Source organism: Aphelocoma coerulescens, chromosome 1A (assembly GCF_041296385.1).
Source record: "Aphelocoma coerulescens isolate FSJ_1873_10779 chromosome 1A, UR_Acoe_1.0, whole genome shotgun sequence".
In the NCBI taxonomy this organism is placed as follows: Eukaryota; Metazoa; Chordata; class Aves; order Passeriformes; family Corvidae; genus Aphelocoma; species Aphelocoma coerulescens.
This window is the reverse complement of record NC_091014.1, coordinates 63,608,840-63,630,870: the sequence shown is the minus strand read 5'-3', so window position 1 is coordinate 63,630,870 and position 22,031 is coordinate 63,608,840. Positions and strand designations below refer to the sequence as shown.

Sequence of the window (22,031 nt, the reverse complement as noted above, 5' to 3'; positions counted from 1 at the left end):
CGGCTCTGCCCTGCCCTGCCCTGCCCGGCCCTGCCCTGCCCGGCCCGGCCCGGCCCGGCCGGACACCCCTCTGACGAGCCGGCGGAGTTCGCTCGGAGCAGGGGTCGCGCAGCGCCCGTGCTGCCGCCTCTCGCCCCCTCGCTGCCGACCCTGGCCGCAGCCCGGCCGCTGGCGGGGACAGGCCGGCCCTGCTCGGGGCACGGGGACCCACGCAGGTCTCCTCCGTCGGTTCCTGCTGAACTCTCCTTATGCGGTCCAGCAATTGAAGACCGAGCCACGGGGCACAGATAATCAGTGACGTAGCATTCGTTTGCTGCACTTTCTGGAAAATGTTTTCTCAAAGCCATCAGGCACAAAGCGAATTCCATACACGGAAGGCTAGGGGACGTGCAGTGGTGCTTTCTCCCGGAGCGACATCTGATTTTAGGAAGCCTGGACAAGCCAGTGTGTTTTCATGCTGCTCAACTCAGTGTTGCAATGGTTTATTTCTTGTCAAGTTCTCTGCCTACGTGTGCATCACTGTTCCATTCCATGCTATCACCCTTTCTTTCAGGACGCAAAAGTAACACTGATGCTTTCATTATGTGTCATCGAGAACAAAAACGTAGCGTTTAAAACAGAGTTGGTTTTTTTCCTGCAGCCTTTCAAGGACCTATGGAGATTATATTGTATGAGGGAATGGGGAGCCATGTCCTCCACACTGAATGTACCAATTTAAAAGCGAAACGGTAAATATGTTGAAGTGCATGTTACAGTGATCATAACTGTAATAGACACTGCCTACAGTATTACAATTTTACAACCCATGGCCTTAACCACCAGTAGCCACAAAAAAGCAAACGCTGTAGGTTTGTTTGGCAGAGGGAAGCTCAGAAGTAAATGTTTCCTTTCCAGACTGTTACTGTAAAGCTTGCTAATGTTAACATTTATATAAGACAAGCAACACGAGATGATGATTTGGCAGCAAAATGGACAGCAAAGAAATGTAAAACAAATAAATCCAGCATGCAGGCTCTGTGAATGGAGAATGAAACAGAGAAATAAAGGAAGTGTAAAGGGTATCTTCAAAAAACACCGGATTCTCGAACCAAACCCTGACCTATTTAGAAAGTGCTCAAGTTTCTGACCTGCAGAACATTATTTGTGGATGTTTCAGTACTCTTTAGTCTTACAACACATCCCAGTATTTCAGCAACTCTAAATGTGGCCACAGACACAGCAGTCCTCTAAAAAGCTGATGTAAAATTTATTAGGGGCAAAAAACCACCAGTAAGTTAACAAATGATGATTTCAGAGTTTCAGGAAATAATACATACCAAAAGGCTCTCTCATTAAAAATAGTGTTTCCCTTTATTAATCTGATTCAAAGGCACACCCATGAAGTCACTTTCTAATGGTAAGGCCTGCAAACTCCTGCAGAAACAATTACAGGCAGTGTAACGACTACCAAGAGAACTGTTCCAGTTAGAGTTGTTATTCTGTGTCTGTGCAACAAAGTGTTGGTGTACGTAGCCACTCTGAAGTCTGAAAATGGACAATTCCTTGCTCCTTAATTGGGTGTTTCTTACATTGTCACATGGTCAGTCTTATCTGGAAGCTGCAGTTACCAGCTGGAGTGATGACTTTATCCAAATTGGCTGTAAAAATGCACACGTGTTGCGTATCAGGAAGTGTCCACAAGCGACAAACCCATTGAACACCTTGGTAAGGCACACGGGAATAGGGTGGGTATTCCCGGGAAAGATGGGGCGAGGCTGCCAGACATGTGCTACGTGGGGAGGAGACCTGACTGGGCTCAGGGTGAGTGCAGCACTACTGGGTTGGGTAAGGAAGTTTTCACTTGACACAGAGGAAAACAGCCCATCAGTGAGTGCAAAGAATGAGGAAGCAGGCTGGTCTCAGCACCCTGTGCCCTTCACTGGCCTTGATTATGGAAAAAACTTTTTTTTTTTAAAGAGAGTAGTTGTGATCTTAAGCATGCAAAGTAATGCTCACTATTTAATAAGCACTTTGCCTACTGCCACAAGCAATATCGTTTTGCCACTGTGATTTATGTCAGAACAAGGTGTGTTGATGGTTCAGTCTACTGCGGGCACTCCTTAAGCAGGTGGGGAACACCAGCTTCATCTGTTGGAGAAAAAGCAGCATAAGCCAGCTCCACCTCCCTCAGTCTGACCTGCTGTTAACTTTTCTCTTTCCAAGCTTTCTTTCAAAGTTCAAAGTCCAAGCTTCTCACACTAGACTATATTTGAATGTCACACAGCAAAAGTTCAGGAAAGCTGAGGACCGCGCACCATAACAATTACAAAACCTCTTTTAATAAGTATTCTTCTCAGAAATATGAGAGCTTTTCTATGACAGTCTTATTAAATGCAGTTCAGAAACAAAAAAAAATCCAATACCTACCTTCAGTGTAAATAAGTGAAGCAAGTTTAAAGGCCAATCCCCAAAAATCTTCAGAAGCAACCTCATTATTCACAGGAACACAATGACACCTGAAGACACCTGGGGCTGTAGCACTCTCCATTCTTGTCTCCCAACCAGCAAGACACACCAACATGAAATACAAACAGCAGACCACCTTCTAATAGGCAACATAGGGTTCATATGCTCAGCCTCTGGCTGAGCTCTGGCTGCGAAAAGCAGGCAAGACAGCAATGCCACAGGGCTGGGGAGGGCTGGAGAACCAACTCTAGAGCAGCAGGTAGCTCTGGAAATCCACAGGCTGGAGGAAAAAGCTGGAGACAGTGGTGAAGAGCCAGTGGAAGGGCAGTAAGAAGACAGGAACAGTGAAGCTTGTTTTAGGAAAGGAGAGTGATCAGTGCCACACACCATGACTCCCTGCTCGCTCACTGATGTACAGACACTGTTACAGTCCCCCATGCCCCATTTTGTACCCAGCCTACCATCCCCTTAGCAGCTGAGCAAGCCAGTTAGTCCTTCAAGCTGGGCCCAAACATAATCTTTCCACCCTAAAATCCACCAAAACATGCTCTGCCCCATCAAGCACAACCTGTGAAGAACACAACTTACAGTTTGTACACCAAGCAAGTTCCAGTGGCTGCTTCCATCTCCGTGCCTAGATTCCAGCAAAAACATTAGAAACACAGTCTGGGCTGGGGCTGGCAGGGGTGAGTGGCTCTGGCACTCAGAAGTTCAGGGCTGTAAGTAAAGAGCATCAGCTCTTCAGATTCTGAAGTCAGGGTTAGAGATTAGGACACCAAGGACTAAAGAGCACCACCTCTTGCTCTTCAGGGCAAGCCTGAGTGCTGGTACTCAGTAAGGCAGAGTGCTTCTGCTTGTGTTTCAAGGAATGCTGGCTGACAGTTCATCCTTAAGGCTAGAATCAGGCTGTGGGGTAAAAAGGGCTTAAAGTGTAGGATTATTCCTGAATAATGTGAAGATTGTGGAGAAACTATAAGGCCTGCTACCTGTTTCTTATCATTATGAGATAAACGTGCAAAGGCACTTGAGTCAACCACTTCAAGTGGCTTCTGATGAGGTCTGTAGGGATGATGGATGTGCTCAGCCTTAAGCTCGGGGTGAAGTATTGCCATGGGTGGACAGTGGAAGGTGCAAAAACCACCAAGAACAGGAAGAAGATCTTAGGATTGAGGAACTGGAATGATAGGAAGATGATACAGTTGCCTAGTACTGTAATACATGCTTGTGCATATACGGGTCAGGTACAGCTCACTGTTGTATGGGCCAGTATAGAGTCAGGATCACAGTGGGGTTTGGGTCATGGTGCTAAGTACAGGTCACATTAGCCAAGGCCATTGCTAGGGACTGAGTGTGGGAATTCTTCTGTGGTTGAAGTTAGCAACCAAATAAGCAGAGTGTATGGAATTCATTTCACTCTGCACACTCTACAGAAGGAATCTACAGGCACATCATCTTCACAGATAACCTTTGCTGTGCAACATCCTTCATCCACTAGTCTGTTATTCTCTAGCCATTCACAGACCTAAAGCAAGGTCCACGGGGCTGAGGGCTGCTATCAGCAGGGAAAAGGGGTTTATTGGTAGCTCTAGAATGTTGAGTTATGATTACAGGTGGGGGTCTTAGCAAGAAACCTGTTCTTATCAAAGACATAACCACCAGCACACTGCACATTAGTGGAGAAGAGGGCATGGGAGAAGAGGGCACTCATTGTTGCACAACGAAAGCATCCAAAGCCCATGGCTGGCTTTGTGTATCTCCCAGAGCACACATCATACACTGTACATGGCATAAAGGGAGGATGAAGAAGGGGAAGCAGGGCAGGGAGGTTGCCAGAAGGGAGAAAGGGGAGTTTTTGGGGACTTCTGCCTGAACTACATACATGTACCCACAAATATGCCTACTTGTCCCTTTGGAGTTGGGGACAACTCACAGCCATCAATCACAGGATGGTGGCTGTCACCCAGCAGGACATGGATGGCTAAATAAACACCAGAGATGATATCCAGCAGTCAAAGAGAAGGCCCAGCAGCAACTGAGGCTAGGGAGAATCAGAAAGAAAAATCAGACATTGATGGCCATGAAAAAATCAGATAAACTGTTGGGAAAACATGGGGGTAGAGGGACTTTCCCTATGTTTGGTCATTTCTTCAGTGTATTTATGTACATTTTGGCAAAACACTCATTTTTAAAATCACTTATTTTCACATCAATAGGCTTAAGGCTACCGAAAAGCAAAGCTCTGGACTGAAAAAGTGTTCCAGTTCTCTGTAGGAAACTGTCAGAAATATACCCAGAATTGGCAGTATGATCTTTTTATCTGCAGAGAAAATACTGAGTCATGTTGCCAGCCCACACACGTTTAACAAAAATAAAAGCAGACCAACGATTCAAAATTCTCCCACTCATCATTTAAAGAAAACAGAAGTCATTCAGTCATGCCTCATGCTTCAGAGACCTTTAGAAAACACCCAGCGCAGGGAACATTCACCCACGTCGTGCCCACGCACCGTTTCAAACCGGCGATGTCATTTGCAACGTGTTCACTCACAGGTCTGGGCACTGTTTGCTTCAGCATCCTCAGAGGAAGTCGCCGAGACTTACAGGTTTCTGCTAAAAACATGGCACGATAGCTGGAGCCTCAGCCCTTCTGTGAGCAACGCTGAAATGATGTAACACAGTGAGCCTGGCTTGAAGCCCTGGAGAAGGCAGGAAAGTGCCGTGCGCTTCATGGCAGCACAAACTTAAGCTCTAGTTTGAATAAGAGGCTACTGTGCTCTTCCTTCAGGGGTTAATCTTGTACTGAAGCATTGGCTCTCCTGTGCTGAGTTCCTCAATCATTCATTGAAAAGGGAGGTATTTGCACAAACATCAAGACTGAGGGAATTACCTAGGAAATCCTTCTTCTTTTAACCTTTCCCACACAGTCCCCTAGCAAGGAAAAGCTGGTTTCTGCATTTCACCCAGCTGCTGGCAACATCTCTTCCTCCTTCAGTTCTAAAAGCTGCTTGAAGTATTAATAGCTGAACCTGGATGAGTGGCAGCCAGCCCAGCTCATGACGGAGGGGGAGACGTCACCACACAGAGCACGCACAGATGGAGTTACACAATCTCTGTGGTGTTGAAAGCAGCACTGGAAACTTGTCAGGAGCCCAAAGGCCAGAGCTAATTTGTATTTCCTATTGCACAGCATGATTTTAATCAGAGCGAAAAGCGCCCAGTTGTGTTTTATGTACGGAGTGTTATAAGCAGAGACAAGTTAACAGAGCAACTAGGGGCAGGACATGCTCTGAGGACAGCGCAGAGGAACATTAGATGGGGAATATACCAAATTTATCAGCATTTCCTTTATTGTTCATTGGGATATGAAGCAAGAGAATAAGAGGTAAGTTTCATCAAAATTCTGTCATTGCCCAATTCTCTTTATAAGAAGAACTAAAAAAAAGAAAAAGAAAAAAAGACACCAGCAAAAAACTTGAAGATGAGCTTATTTCAAAAAGCTCTTTCCAAAAGCTCTAGATGTGCTACCAAGTAAAATATGGCATTGAGGAAACCCATCTCACTTGCAGCCAGTATTTGACAGCAGTCAAGTCTAAGTGATCTCTAACATAAGCTGCTTGGCTTCAGCTGCAGATAAGTGTGCGTGAGTTCCTCTTTACAGTTAAATTTCTGCCTCGTTGAGAGCACAGTAAAAAGGACTGGCACAGACCCCAAGCACCACTGTTCCTGAAACAGGCGGCTCACCTCCAGCACCCCCTTTCTGTGCTGTGATGGCTGGAGAGCAGGAGTCAGGAGCCATTTGGTCACCTTGCCCCAGCTGGGCTCACAGCCATGCTCCCTCCCCGACACGCAGCATTGGGATGCACCTTTGTGTGCCACCAGCATGTGCCAGAGAGGGAATGGGGCACCAGGTTAGTAGGACAGCAAATACACCTTGACATATCTTGATTGGTTTGCTTTGTACTCCCTGCAGATTTACTGGAAACTCAGAGGTGGGGTTTGCTGCTCTGGGAGTGCTATCATTGGAGAAAATCCTTCATTTCAGCCTTCCTCTCTTTACCCACTGGGAATAAATGCTCCTTTCCCCGCCTCAGTTCAGCTTTATCCCTTGACAGCTGAGAAAAAGAAAGAAAGGGAAAAAAAAAGAAATCAAACCTTGGACCTTTATTTTGCTCTGGAGAGCAAATGTCTAGTTCAGAGTGGGATAAACTGCATGTCAGGGATATAAAAGGAAGCCTGTCAGACAAGCTTATCTGTAGCTTCCTATATTCAGTCCGATAAATCCTATCCCCGAAGCATTTTCCCCACCAGCTAGGCCCTTTCCATTGTAGCCCCTGAAATCAGCACCCTCTCTGCTCTCATTCCTCCTCCACATGCTCCTTTACCCCCCCTCCCCCATACACATTTGTCCCCCCAACTCAAACAGCTCCCCAAGGAGCTCAAGCACCACCTATGTTCGGGGATGGGGAAAAGGGAAGAGCGAGTCAGCTGAATATGCAAACAATCCTATTTGCACCCCAGCATGTACAATTCAGGTCTTTGTCAGCATGATGGAGTGCACTCTATCCAGTTTGTTTTTCTTCTCTGGGATTATCATCCACACCCTTCCCACATGAGCATTATCAAATGCTGTACCTGAATCAGCCTTGTCAAGACAGGCTGACTGCTGCCTGGTTAATACCTGTCCACCAGCTGCCTATTTGCTTTGTTTAAAAATTATAGCCAGTCATAAAATGTAATGTGGCATCTACAGCAGCCATTAAAAAAAACAAAAACAAAAACCAACAAACAAACAAACACCAAAAGCATTTTTCTGGTGTCACTAAGACACTGGATGGAAGTGTTTTTAGTTGCACAAGCCCCCCTTGGATGCAGCCCTGCCTGGACACAGCCCACCACGACTGGGGCATGATGCTCCCGCACTCCGAGGCGCTGTGTTTGGGGAGCTGCCTGCTGCCCACCTGCCTTCTCCCCAGCGCAGCTCCAGCCGCAGGGGCACGCGTGGGGTGCGGGTACCAGACAGTCCCACCGCGCCCCGGCCTGGACAGACGGACACCCCGGGCGGGACGGACAGCGCGGCAAAGGTGCGAAGTGCTTTTGGGGCTGTGGCAGCCGCCGGAGCAGCACCGGCAGGGCCCCAGGCCTGGCAGACAATAGCTGTCTCCCTGCTCGCTCTCCCTGCCGGCCGCATCCGACGGAGGAGTCTCATGAATCAAGTCAAACACCCAGCGACAGGCTGGAGAAATCCATTAATATGCGGCCGCCGCCGCACGTCGCCAGCCCCCTGCCTCGCCGCCGCTCACCTGCCTGTCTCACCCCTGGCAGGCAGCGAGGGAACAAAGGAGCAGCGAGCACGGACGGCAGCGCCTGCCCCCGCCACGGAGGGAGGCAGCGGCTGCAGACAAAGCCCGTTTGCCTGCCGCCATGGGTGTGAGGAATGCTCCCGCTCGCCCTATTGTCTGGGGTCCTTTGTGCTCCTCCACCCCCCGGTCCCCAACCGCACAGGCAGAAATAGTGGGAGCAGGACAGACACGGCTTTGTTGAAGGGAGCCCTCGAACGCGGAAAGCCTCCTGCCCTGGCCCGGCCGTACGTGCCCGTCTGGCACACGGGCCCACACTGCTCCTGCCCCAGAGGGCAGGTACGGAGCAGGGGCTGCAGAGCAGTGCCGACAGATGGACGCCTGTGATGCCTTTGGTGGGTGTGGAATGGTCACCAGGTCCTGCAGAGGGGCGTGGGAGGGCTGCCCTAGCCCCCCGTCGCTGATCAAGGGCTAGGGCCACTGGCTAGAAGGGGCAGTGAGGGAGCAGGTCTCTGAGCACGGACTTCGGGATGCACTGAGCACCCATCACGCCGCCTGTATCCCTCCCAGCCTTAGGAGCAGCAGAAACACCTCTGCCAAACCTCCACTGCTCTGTCAAGCAGTGGCTGTGGCACCCTCTCTGTGAGCCACGTCTGTGGCTGCAGCATTGCAACCCCCCAAGTCCTGCAGGGCTGGTGGCAGGATCCAGATTGCCTTGTCTCAGGGCAGAGCTTTAATTGTCAAGCGCTCCCGAGGGGTCAGCCCCCAGCTACAGCAAACTGTTAGCTCTCCTCCCACTGCCACTGCACACTGGCACTGGAATGACCAGGACAGAGAGAAGAAGAGGAAAGCCAGGTCTCTCCAGGGCAGGGATCAGGGTGTCCCCACCGCGCCCATACCACTTCCCAAAGGACTACAGCGCTCCCTGGTCCCAGCTGTAACTCATGGATCAGCTCCAGCGAGAGAGCCCCAGAGAGGTATGGCTCATCTGGACTCAGCACGCTGCCTTGTGCAGTCCCTGCCCTGGCCACCCTTGGCTGTCTCGCTCCTCTCCACCGGCACTGCTCACACAACCAATCTTAGCCACGCACAGAAATACCCGCAATGATTTGGGTGTCATTTCAACATTATGGCAAATGGAACATAAGCAAAGAAAGAAAGAAAAGGTCCAAACCTAAGGGAAAAGCTTGTTCCTAAGGGACAGCACCTAAGACCACAAAGGAGCCCCAGTACACTCCTGCTCCTCTGTTTGGACAGCAGCATTGGGAGCTCTGGCACAAAACAACAGGGTCCAGGAACAAGCACCAGGACACTTACTGTAGGGGTGCTGCTGACAGAGCCTGAGGGTGTCCACAAGGGATAGGGATGGTGAGGAGACAGCATATAACTAAGCCCATTTCTCAGTCTTGTTCTGGGAAAACAGTTTCTGACATTTTCTGGTACTAAGGAGTGCCATTAAAGAGGAAGGCTCTACCCAAAGTGCAGTTTCTCTTCCTATTTTTTCATTATATTTGGTCTATTTTAAATAATTTCTAAATAAATTATTGCAAAAAACTTCTATGGCCACCAACAAGGAGGTCTCCAGATACACTTTGTTCAGGAATACATTTTTTGCTAAAGAAAGCTGTAAAATTCCTACTTAAAAAAAGAAAAAACGATAGAAACCTTGAATCTAAACAGCATCACTTCCTTCTTTGAGTTTTCCTGCTTCACAGTGAAGCCTCAGCATCTCTTGTAAAGTATATTTGTGCTTTATCAGCAGGAATCATACTGAGTTGGATGGACAAGAGATTCTCAGCAACATGTAAGTTGCAGAAGCAAGGCAGTCGTTCCCAAAGCCACCAAATAAGAGAAGACTGTGAGAGCAGATAAAGCAAAAAGCCACATAGAAGCAAAAGGCCTTCATCTTCAAAAAGTCAGAGAAAGGGGAAAGACTGGAGGAAAGCAGAAAGACCTGGGAAAGAAAGGGGAAAGACCTGCTGGGCAGCAGGTTGGTGGCAGAGCTTCTGGCCTCTCTCCATGCCTCTTCCATGACCCCTCCCTATTTCCCCAGGCAAAAGGGGACACAGCAGCTCTGCTCCCCCAGGCCAGCAGCAAGCTGGTGTACCTGCAGAGTGGCATTTCAGCAGCTGGAGAACCGGCTGCATCAGCCCAGACCTGAACTAATGCAGGAGCCATTTTGAAATCTGAGCTTGGAGGGGCTGCCTGAGTTAATGAAGCTGATGGGCATGGGATGTAACTCTTACAAGGCGCCTCTTACTGAAAAGCAGAGAACTTCCCCCATGCTGCCTTTGGCTCCTGCAAAGCATTCAGGTCAGTTTGTAACTTATTAACACCAACACTCACATGATCAAAGTTCAGCAGGTGTTTAGTTGCTCTTCTGAAGCCCCAGACTTGAAAAACATATTGTGCAGGTTCCCTAGGAATAAAAGGGACATACAGAGAAAGCATACAGTGCCCATCTGCTCAGAGACATCCACTGCACCACTTTGGGTCATGAGACAGGCTTTCTTCACCACCTCGTGCCTGAGGAGCCAGCTCTGCTCTACTACTGCACCCCTCTCCATCAAGGTCCTTCCTCCACTTGCGACAAAACAGTTTTGCATCCAAGTGGTGCCCAAAAGCCTACCCAGGTTTAGGAGGAAATTCTCCATCAAGAAGGCAGATTACACTGCATGTTTTAAGTGTCTCCCCTTCAGCTGGAATTGTACCTTAATCTAATTAACACCTCCAGTGCTCCAACTTAAAGTGTTCAATATATGATGTCACTTAGAAAATTAATCACTTTGCCACTGGACAAGCAGGGTGGGTAGCAGAGCCAGTGCGGCACCGCAGCATCAGATGAGAGCAACAGGGCTATATCTCCCATCACCAGGAGTTGTGTGCAGGGAGACACAACAACACAATGTTCCCACAGCCAGCCTCTTGTCAGCCCATTAAGCCCACACAAGCCAGCTCACCTCTAAAAGAAATGCAGAGTTCCCAGGGCTGGTTTTCTATCTGCTGCTCCTGAGAGGCCTTTCCTTTGGGGGGAAAAGTGACCCTGGCAGACATGGAGAATGGTCACCCCACTGGAGGCAGCAAGGCTACACACAGAGGACCTGCGAGGAGGACACAGTGGAAAGGAAGGGGAGAGCTCATTGCTGATCAAACCTGGGAGAGAAGCGCTGATGGATGGAGCTGTGAGTGCAGCCTTTCAAAGGGATCACTGGGCAGGATGGCACCAGAAACAAAATCAAATCAAAAGAGTTTCTGAGCAGGTGGCATGCTTTGAATTCTGCCTGGCCTGGGATCACCACTACTTACTGTGGCATGTGTCTGCTGCAGTGATCAAGTTACCCAGCGAGAAGAGGTTACACAGCAGTTATAACCCCCTCCCCACCAGCAGAGCAGCCAAAGATCCTCTGCTACCCTCGGCTTCCCTGCAGGCTCACAAGCAAAAGAGCCAAAAAGGTTTCAATTGCTGTGCAGCTGCTGCCCAAACCAGTGTGTGTAACAGCCTGGGGCCTGATAGCCAACAGAGAAGGCTACACAGAATTGCAGCACGATGCACAGGTGTGCTTCCTTGCTTATCCAGACCTGCAAGTGTCCAGAGAGCATATAGTCCTGTTGTTTAAAGGGGGCTTATGTACATACTTTATAATGAACGGTATCTGTGGATTCTTCTTTGTGAGTATCTGTGCTCTGTGAAGGTCAGAGTTAAGAACACCCAAGTAAAGTTCCTGGAAGCATTCTTCATTTCTAAGCATTTTGTCAGAGCAATCGGTGATTTATCAACCACTTCTGGCACCAGATGAGAACACGCTTCTATTGCTTATTGAGACCCATAAAGGGCCACTCTTTCAGCCCTATTAGAAGCCAGATGTTTGTTGCTGTTCGCATGGTACCAGTGCCTAATGCCAAACCTGCACAGGCACATCACCTGCCATCTCTAATCAAAGGCAGGGTCCGGGGAGAATGAAGTTCAGAACCTCTTCCTTTCTGTGTGCTATTAAAAGCCATCACTAAACACTCACCACACTTACAAATTACTTTTTGTCTGGTGGGAGCAATCATCCATTCTCCCTCATGTTTGCAGAAGGAAATACAACTGGAGAAAGGAACAAAGTTCCACTTCTGCAGCCACTTACCAGAAGAAATGATGCATTTTGACCATCAGGATCATCTGTTTTCCCTGCAAAGATGCACTAACAAGGTCCTTACTTCTCAGTGACTAAGGAGGAGGGAAGAGAAACCTTGACCTCAAAGAGGAACTCAGTCTCTGGTAAACAAGCAAAGAGGATGCTGTTAAACATTTCAGGAAACACTAGGGGAAAGATGGAGGCAGCCAGAAGTGTTGAAAGTTTTGATTTCCCCAAGAAAATGAACTGCCTATTCTAACTAGAGGAGAAATGGCTTGTGAGCCCTCTCTCTTGGACAGGTTTCTCCTATGGTAGTCAATGCTGTAAAGGGCTGCAGAGGAGAGAACACTCTTGATTGGATTAATTTACAAGGTAAAAGTGACTTTTTTTTTTTTCCCCAGGGAGAGTTAAACTAGACTCATGCCCTTGATGAAGAGTGTTTGAAACCCTCCTGCTTGCACAAGAAGTGCAGGAGCTCCTGCCACTGGAGCACAGGCACTGCTTAGCCCAGGACCACCCCAGAACTCCCTGAGCGGCATCTTTGTGGGGAAGTCAAATACTTCAGATTCCCTTTTCAACCAGGCTACTTATGCTTTGAATCTGTTTTTGTTAAAGCCTTCTTATTTTAATTAAGAAAGTACTTGTTGAAAAGCAATACCCTGCCCCTTTGGTTACCATTAACATGTGTCTGCTGAGACCGCCAGCAAGCCTTTGAGAAGCAGCAAGGCTGAACTCAGTAGTTCTCAAAGAGTTATAACAACCCTTTAAATGTAGCCTGGGAGAATGATCATGCTGTCAGCAAACAAAAAGGATACAAAACTACCTTGAGAAATTCAGCTTTTGGGTCAACAGCAGCCTTATGATGCACAGGAACCCCTCCTGGGGAGGAGTAACAACAGGCATGCACATGGGCTGGGAACAGACTGGCCAGGTAATTGCCCAGTGAAAAAGGAGCTGGGAGGTACAGGCTTGCCAAGCAGTAGCAGTAGTGAGTAGCAGTGTGCCCTCATTGCAAACCCAAACTGCACAGCAGGCAGTGTCAGGGGCAGCGTGGCCAGCAGGCCTTGGGGAGAGCATAATTCACCACTGCTATGGCAGCACCTGGAACAGAGCTGGAATAGCAGGCTTCATTAATGTTCTGAGTCCCAGAGAAGAGTTAGGGATTCATGGAATATCTGTTCATTTTTATTATTAGAGAAAAAAAAAAAATCAAGGAAAAACTCTAAGTGACGATTTCCTCCCAGTTCCCATGTCTTTATAAGTGGCCCTACATCACCATATTTAGGATGTGTATCTGAGAAAGAAAGGTTTCCCTTCAAAGGATAGTTTCTTGTAGGAAGAAGAGTTGAGAAAGGCAACTAAGCTCTGTGTTGTCCAGGACACAGACAGTGCTGCCAGCAGCCTTCCTGCCAGGAGGACATAAGGAAAGGACAGAAGGAAAAAAAGAAAAAAAACATGGTTGACAACCTTACTACCCTTCTACAGCCCTACCAGCATCACAGCAAGATTCTTTTGGGATGGCAGCGTACTAACAGGTGGTTTTGACAGGGTAAGGTGGAGAAAATCAGATAGGAGAAAATACATCTGCACTGAAATGGCCGTGCAGTCCTTGATCTCCTTTGAAGAAATGCATTGCTTTTAACCACCAGGTGCCTGTCCCCAGTGCAAGCCCAGTAGGTAAACAGGCAGACAGTGTTTGCAGCAGGAAGCCAAACCAGAAAGGAATTTCATCTACCCAGAACAGGCCCCTGCCTGGGGCAGCTGGGAGACCTCTTTAGCAGTCAAACACTGACACCAGTGCAGGTCTCACCTGCTAACACACCTACTGTTTCTCTGCTCTTGCTGGCAGAGGGCTGGTTTTCACCTCTGGAAGCCAAGACACCCATCTGTATTGACCAAAAATCAGTGTTCAACAACAATTATTAAAGGCTACTGTTGCCCAAGCAGCGCCAACAAGCATTTGGCTGGCCATGCTGACAATACTACAGACAACATAGGTGAGCCCCCCACTCAGTCCAAGGGAAACAGCCCTCAACATCTCAGCTGTTTGACTGTTGCTCATGGATTATTATTCTCCTCTCCCTTCTTGCCTCTCATCCCTCCATGAGCCCACTGTCCTTCCAACACAGGACAGATCTTTTTCTGGAGAACATCAGCACCTCTCCACAAGACCTCCCAGGCACCGGAGGTGATGGACAGCAAGACAGCAGAGCCTAATCCCCACGTTATGTGTTTTTTTCATCCCATTGCCTTCCTTTTACAGCCTAAGTGTGGGAGACTCAGGCCAGACCTCAGCCTCCATCTGCAGCCTGGGATTATGATCTGAAGCATAATATTTCTTTATGAGCAAATTATCACTGAGACTTCAATGCGCTGTTGGCCTTTTAAAAAACTAAGTGTTTAGTATTTTTATTTCTTTCTGCTCTGCAGTTTATGGCTCCCATAAATCAGATGACAGGCTGTGGCACAGAGGGCTGATCTGATCTGTGGGAACAGAGAAAGAGGCAGGAGAAGGGAGCACTGACAGAGTCATTAACCAGGGGAGACCTCTGCGCCCTGCTGTAAGCATCCCCATGGGAAAGGCAGGATGCTGCCCACCTGAGGTATTGCTCACAACCATGCCAGCACCTTCTCCTCTGACACTGAGCTTAAAAGCCTCATTTCTTCTATGCCACACCACCTCCTTGTAAAAATTGAAAACCCACTTCTCTCTCTCACAGGAGCAGTGATGGATCCACTAGGATTCACAAACTGTTCCATCACTACAGACATTAGAGCTACAGGGTGTTGGGACACACACAAGCAGAGTGCTGACCCTCTACACTGGTAAACCAACCCACACAACTGAAACAATCAAATCTGACCCAGTGTATTGCTGATCTAGAAGCCTTACCTTGTAGCAAACTAAGGATGCTGCCATGGTTAAAAGTCTATTTCAGAGTTGGAAAGTTGGTGCTGAAGTCCCAGGTCTCAAAAGTAAAAGACCAAATCCCTAAGGACATTTACTCACTCAGAGATGCACCAAAGGTCATGCTATGAAGTGTCCCAGCAAGCAACATTCAGGGAATCCTCCTCCCTACATCTCCATGCTTCCAAATACTGTTAAAATCTGAACTGTAGTCAGCCTACGCCCTGTCAGGGAAATAGGATCCACAGCCCTTCCTTTCTCCTGCCCTTGCCACCTGTTTCAATGACTTGGACTCTACTTCAGGACAGACACTTTCCTACCTGCACGTGTGTGCATGCCTATCACTGCTGAGCAGGCCATCATCTTCACAAAGACCTCACAGGACAAATAATGTTTCATATTGCAAGGACTTTGTTGGACTGGGGCTCGCAGGGTTCTTCAGTGAGCCTGGGTTTATTGCTAGCTGTGCTGCTTTGCTCATTGATAAGAGATAGTCTTTCTTTCTCCATGTTCAATGCTGCTTTGCTAGGGCAGACTTTGGAACAGGTACTTTACCCTCTTGGCTATGCTAGGTTTATGGTTGCACATGATGATCTTAAAGGTCTTTTCTAACCTAAGCAATTCTGATTCTAAGAGAAAGGGAACACAGGCAGCTTACTGCTCTTTCAAGGGAAGGTCTGTGGTGGGCAAGAGGACTTCTGCAAGGACAAGCCCTTCCACTGGTTCACATAAGAAGGTGATATAACTTCACATGGCAATACTCCCTTGAATACTCCCAGAATGCCAGTCCTTCCTTTGGTATTTCCAAAGCAGTAGAAACCTCCACCAGGAATTTGAAGTCCCATGGATGTTTTGCCTACTGAAGCAAAAAATGGTGCTCATCATTGCCCTGCCTACAATCCAGTCTCTACCACTGTTGTGCTCTTGACCAGTAAGATTTTACCTGCCATAAAAGGCTGGATAAGAGGCAGGTATTTCTGCCATCCACAGCAGGGACCCACCTTCTCAATGAGTACCAGCAGCTCCAGGCTGTCCATGAGTCCTTCCATGCCTCCCTCACACTGTCTGGGTGCCCACAGTCATACATACAGCACGCAGTGAGACAACAGGAGCCAGGCTGTGACAGTAAGGACCCCCAGTTGGAGAGCACAGGTGAGTCAGGGCCATACCAGTGGCTCACCCCCATGGCTGGAGCTGTCACTGGAAGTAACAGGATTAGCAGAGAGAAGAGAAAGCTTCCAGGCTAGGAAGAAATAGAAAAAGTGAGTAAGGAGTTCAGGCCATGCTTTTAAGCAAGTTTTGAGCATTAGAGAATCTTTTCAATGATAATGAGACTCAAGTATTTTTAAAAAAGAGGGGGGAAAGAGTAGCAAGAACCTGCTCTCTCCCAGAAAACCATGTTGCTGCACAGAGCAATTCCCAAACACAGACATCAGTCTGGTCCTCCCAAAACCCGGTTGTAAAGCTAACAACTGCTGTGCTATTAAAGTGCCAGATAAGCCAGGCGACAGCACCAGCCAGACTCCTGGACCTTCAACATGTTCTGGGATCACTCGGACACATCAGCTTTTATCCTGCAAGTATCAGAATCTAGGAGTGCTAAGACCAGGGTAAACATTATCAGTTGTTGTTCTGCCCTCCTGCAGGGACTACAGCTGATCTGTTTGGACAGAAGGGCCAGCAGGAAGAAACAGCACCAGTTTCAGAAAGCTACCTATTCTCTCCCTGAAAGAACTTTGGGGAAATGCAAAATTCAGTGTGTGCCCCTGAAAGTCATGCCACTTCTTTCAGTGCTGAAAATGTGCATCTTGTTTCCAGTACAATGTTTTCTCCATTTCACTCTCTAGTCATCGTGTTGTGTTGTGGCTGCTGCTTGTGGTGCTGGACATCTTGGTTCCAGGTGGGTGCTGGCAGCCTGGAGCCCCTTGCCACCCCAAACCACTCCCCCTCCCACCCCCATCACTGAGTGGAGGGGCACATTAGGACAGGGGAAAAAAAAAACAACAAAAAAGAAGTGAACCTAAAGCCAATTAAAAGCACAGGAAGAACGCAGGGAGGCAGGTTGTCATTACCAGAGCTGGAATTTGGCCTGGGTGCCATGGAGATGAAACCCAGCAGATGGTTAAGGTGTACACGGGAAGAACGCAGGCAGCACCTGACTATAGATTTAAGACCAATTAATACCACAAAAGAGAAATCTTGACAAGGAAGCCAGAGACCTACAAAATGAGTAAGTGAACCATGAAAAGGGGAGGCTCTCCCATCCAAAAAAAAAAAAAAAAAAAAGCAGCTGAGTGTACAATACCTACAGAGCCGTGAATAAACTGAAGTTGGAACAGATGGAGAGAGAAGCAAACTGCCGTGTGCATTAGTTGGCTCCCAAGTAAAAGAGCCAGCATGGGGAAAGAGCTTCCCCACAATTCAGGGAGAGAACAATAAGCTCCAGTTCTGCAGCAGCCCCTTCCCCAGGTGCTCAGTGTCCTTCCTGCAGCTTAATTTAAGGCTCACAAGCTGCAGCACTCTCAGATACAAGATCCTAACAAACAACCAGCAAAGCATATTCTTTTAAATAATGAACCATGTGTCTCTAATTAAAAGAGCCCAGGCGCAAGGCAGCAGAGACAGGAGCCTTCTCTGGCAACCCATCACACAGACCCCCAACTACATGGCCTTGCCTCAGACTGCATCTGAAACAGGATCGGGGATAACAAACAAGGGCTTTTCCATGGATGGCGACTGCCCTGAAGTGGTTGTGGTCACAGTCCGATGGGCAAACACTCGGTAACCGCCAGCACTACTTGGAAGCACAGAAGTGACCTTTACCTTTGCAGGTGGGAGCAGCTTCACAGACAAACATTTCCACTGAATTTTGTCTGTCACCTGTAAATTAAAGCCCTGGCCAGGTCCAAGATGAGAAAACAAGCAAGGAGGAGATGAACCAACCCACCCTAGGACTAGGAGCAGGGAGAGGTTAGCGTGGTGCAATTAAGCACAAGGAGAGAACTCCCTCGCTACAAGGCTATTTAAAATCCCAACCGCGAAGAAAAAGAGGGAAGTGTCCTGTGGCTCTGTGGAGCACCAGGCACTGCTGCCCCACAGACACCCTGGCCCCGACCCCAGGACAGCAGCAGGCACTGCGGGAAGGCTGAGCCCAGGCAGCGGCAGCAGCCCCCTCCTCGGGATGGGCGCTCAGCTTTCCCTCCAGGTCCGCAAACACGGGTCTGTCCCGCCACCCTATCTGGGATGTAAATACCAAAGATAACAAGCCCAGCTCTACAGACAACATTTATCACCCACTTTAAAGACAGGCAGCTTGGGACTAAGCCCTTGCGGGGCACTCCCCATCCATGGCAAACTCAGCCTGGAAGAAACAAGTTTTAAATCCAGCCTTGAAGGTGATGGGCCGAAATTTAACTGACTTCAAAGTCAGAGGGCTTTTGCAGAACCATGTGCTCCCTGGAACTCCTGTCCCCGAAAGCCCCTCCTTTAGCCCATGCTACTCACAGACCCTGGCTGCTCATGCATCAGCTGTAGTGTAGTGTAGCTTCTTGTAGTGCGAAGCAGACACCAGCCCATTTCCCCACCACTACAGCTGAGCTTATAAAAGAGCACTGTCTGAGAGGTAGCACCTGTAATGAGCCCAAGCACAGGCACAAGCTGTTAAAAGCTCCCCCCGTCTCTACCCCCACCTGATTCCCTCTGTGGCTTTAAGCAAATCACATAATTTTTTAGTTTCTGCACCTGGGAGAGAGTAGTATTTACCTATCCCAGAAGGGTGTTGAGAGGATTAGTTAATATTTGCCCAGCATTTTAACGGATAAAATATTCTGTATTAATTCCCAGCTGCTGAAAAGAACTGATATGTGCAGCTCTCATTAGCTGCAATGGAAGATTTTTACTCGAGCTGGGCTTCACCACTTCAGAAAAGTAGAAGCAAGATGATGTGACATTAACATTTCAGAAAGCGCCTGCAGCACGGGCTGTAAAACCGCCCTCTCTTTTGAGTGCCACCGGCCTCCTGCTGCACCGCCTGTGCTGCACAGGTGCACCCGTGCCTGTTAAACATTAAGGCAGTCCCAACCCAACACAGGGCTCTGTGTTTTGCCAGCAGCACCGGGTCCACCCTAGGAGGGGGTCCCTTTGCAGGCCCCCACAGCAGGGAGCTGCCCTCACCTGCGAGTTGGCCTCTTATGGGTTAAACACAGCCACAGCCAGGACTGCCCTTCTGCTCAGATTTGTCACTGTTGCTCAGCTCGTATTTGAAAGGCAGGTTTGCTTGCCATAACAGCTGCGAGCTGCAGGTGGGATCGTGCAGCACCACATCTGTCGGTGGGCGTGCCAGGGGAATATGCCAGGTGGGTGGGCATCCCCTCTGCTGCTCTGCCACCACTCTGCCTGCGTCCCCTGTGACCTGGTACTGGGCAGAAAGAAAAAGCATTAGATAAGAACTGGGCTCCAGCAGCACCCAGCTCTCTCAGCAGGCTTTACAACGCAGGACACCCATAGTACCTGGGGAAATAAAGCACTGCACATCCCTCAAATCAGACCACCCACTGCTCAGGCTCTTTGCATTCCCCATGTGGCACCAGCAGTACCACAACACCGTTTTTCCCTCCCTGAGCACTGGACACCAAGTTTTGGAGGGTGAGGACAATGAGGTGCCACCCCTGGGTTCATTTCCCTTAGCTGTTTCTCACTGCACTTCACCTCAGTGCTGGTATCCCGTGTGTGATGGATGTCCACAGGAGGTCTTCACTCACGTGGACAGTGAGTGGAAATACCAGCAGCCTTCATGTGCTCCTGGGACAGAACAAGGGGAAGAAAGGGCCTGGCTTTGTCCCATGGTGTCTGCAGCTCCCTAGGCTAAACGGGGCTCTAGGCACAGCAGCCAGCAAGCTCTGTGGCCATGGTGGATGCACCTCTGTAGGCCTGTCTTCAAAAGCAGCAGAGCAGGGCTGAGCCCCAGGCAGTGGGGAGGGGGGACAGGGGGTTCACAGCGCCCACCGGAAAGGGATTTGGGTTTAACTGCTGGTTTACAGCCTGCCAGCAGAAGTATATGGCTGTACAATAAGGAAAGGCTGGAGGAAGGTGTTTGAAAATCAAGCTAACCCACTTCAGACTCATGAAAGAAAAACACCACCAAAGCAGCCCCCCGCTGGCCCCACAGTTTCAGGGAGGGGAAGCTAGCTTCAAGCCTGAGAACAATGGGGCAACCTTCCCTTCCCTTCTTCTGGCAAAGGTAAAAGACCTCGTAGAGGTGTCCACACTGGGGAAGGCACTGAACAAGAAGCCCCATGCCAATAAAGCATCCCCTTGTGCCTTCAAATGCCATATCCATGCACTTCCCAACCTCTATCATTCCTGCCTGCTGGCAGCACCAGGAATTCTTATCCCTCGCTGTGCAAATCCCTGACCAGAGGCAATGACACAGCCATGCTGGCACGGAGGGCCATTTTCCAGCGCTGCTCTGTGCACTCCCCACTTGTGGTGGGGCAGATCAGAGGGCTTAGTTTTCCTTTCCAGAGGCCTCCCTTTGTCCCCATCACTCCCTGCCTCTCCTGCCTTGCCCAATGTCCAGGACAGCAGACAGAGACCGAGGCACTGCAGACAACCTCTGAGCAAAATCAGAAGCACAGACTGAAACATGACTAATTTCTAACACATCACAGCCTACGAGTCACTCTGTGAGCCTAAACTGCTCTCTGCTGCCTTCATACCAGCTCGTTTCAAGGGTGAGTAAGCAGACAGTGGCAGACATGACTTTTATTATTCCCAGAGCTTTGAAGCTGTACCATTTCCCTGTGGTTAGCTGGCTGCATCAGCTGTCTGTAGTGGCACATTTTGAAGAACTCAGCAATGAGACGTAGGTAGCCAGACCAAGCCGAGCTGGAGCTCAGCAAGTTCCATTGGCAGTATTTCATGGTGACTCAGTAGTTGCCCACCCTCTATTATTCATTGTTTTTATCCCGTCATTTTATTTCAATATCCGTGACTACTTCCAAGAAAGCCCTATCACAAGCAGAGGTCAAAGGCAACAAAAACAGCTTCAAGCTGTAAGTGAAGCCCATTTCTGTTAAAGTGAGTTTTGGGATGAATATCCTCAGAAAATAAGCAACACCATTTGAAGGGAGAAAAACATAGAAAAACTGTTTGAGCTACAACAGTGTGAGCATTTCATGTATTTATATGTGTACATACTCATACATATGCAAAAGAATAAGCATGGAAACATGCATTTCTTAGACTAGAAAGTGAAACTTCCTGCATTTTTTAACTACTCAAACCAGCTTATTACAAAGGTGGGGGGTTTTTTTATATTTAAAAAAATTGCACACTCTTTGGAGAAAGTGGTAAGTTTTCTTTCCATCCCAGATTAAACTCCTATGGTATTTTCCTGCTGCTCTAGACTTCCACAGTTCTTACCTATATTTCTATGTTTAACCACTTCTAGTTTGAATGGATGAACATTAAAAAGTATCTTTGCATAACATGAAGCAGCACAAACATCAAAGCCTAAGCAAAAGCACTGGATTGTAATTGTGGGCTTTTTTGCACAGACTAGTTCAAATTCTACTTTTAATTCCACTGCCAAAAGTTTAGAGCTTGAGATAAATCACTCCTTCCCCTTGAAAGGGGCTGATTGTATTTATGGCTCGTGTCAGAGTCCAAGGGCCCAGGCTGAGATGAAAGGCTGGGGGCAGAGCAGGGCGATGCCCCACATCCAGTGCCACATAAGAAGAGGTGAGGGCTCTGGCAACAGTGAGAGGAACTTCCAGAAGTAGTTCCCAGCAGCTCTCAGCCCCTTTGGGTAACCTCAGACGTGTCATTTAGCCTCTCTCTGACTCAGTTCCTCAGTACAGGGGAAATAACACCACCACTGTATTACGTAGGAGTTTTGGGCAGATAGACACCTTTTAATTGCGTATTGGAATCCACACTAGAAGTGTAACTAAAATAGAGATCAGTTGCAATTCTAAAGACATGACACAAGTGTGGGCTAGGAAGAAGGGGTGAGATGTATGGTACAAACACAGGGAGTTCCCTACCACACTCTAAGGGGCATGATCATGAACTGAATCACAGGAGAGATGCAGATCCTGGGTTAGGAACCCAGCTGGGGTCCTGCTTTGTGGCAAATCCTTGGGTCCCCTCAGTGGCTCTGCAGTGCCTTCACCTCCTGGTTGTGAAGGAAGCACCAGCTGCATGGCTCCCACATCCCTGCTGGGGCTACTCAGTCACCCAGGAAGGGAAACAAAACAC

At 48.6% G+C, this 22,031-nt stretch overlaps 1 long non-coding RNA gene across 3 annotated transcripts; it reads right to left on the bottom strand.

The window, feature by feature from the left end:
• Window positions 1-225: 225 nt before the first annotated feature.
• On the bottom strand, window positions 226-18,382 carry LOC138104220 (uncharacterized). 3 transcript variants are annotated; one of them, XR_011147991.1, is made up of 7 exons: window positions 18,276-18,382; window positions 11,873-12,003; window positions 10,703-10,843; window positions 10,089-10,161; window positions 4,953-6,557; window positions 2,407-4,483; window positions 226-1,637 (listed from the first exon to the last, which is right to left on the bottom strand). It is a non-coding gene; the product is annotated as an uncharacterized lncRNA (long non-coding RNA). The 3 variants fall into 3 exon arrangements; XR_011147989.1 differs by having other exon boundaries at window positions 2,407-6,557; XR_011147990.1 differs by lacking the exon at window positions 226-1,637 and adding an exon at window positions 2,019-2,127 and having other exon boundaries at window positions 2,407-6,557.
• Between the last annotated feature and the right edge of the window lie 3,649 nt (window positions 18,383-22,031).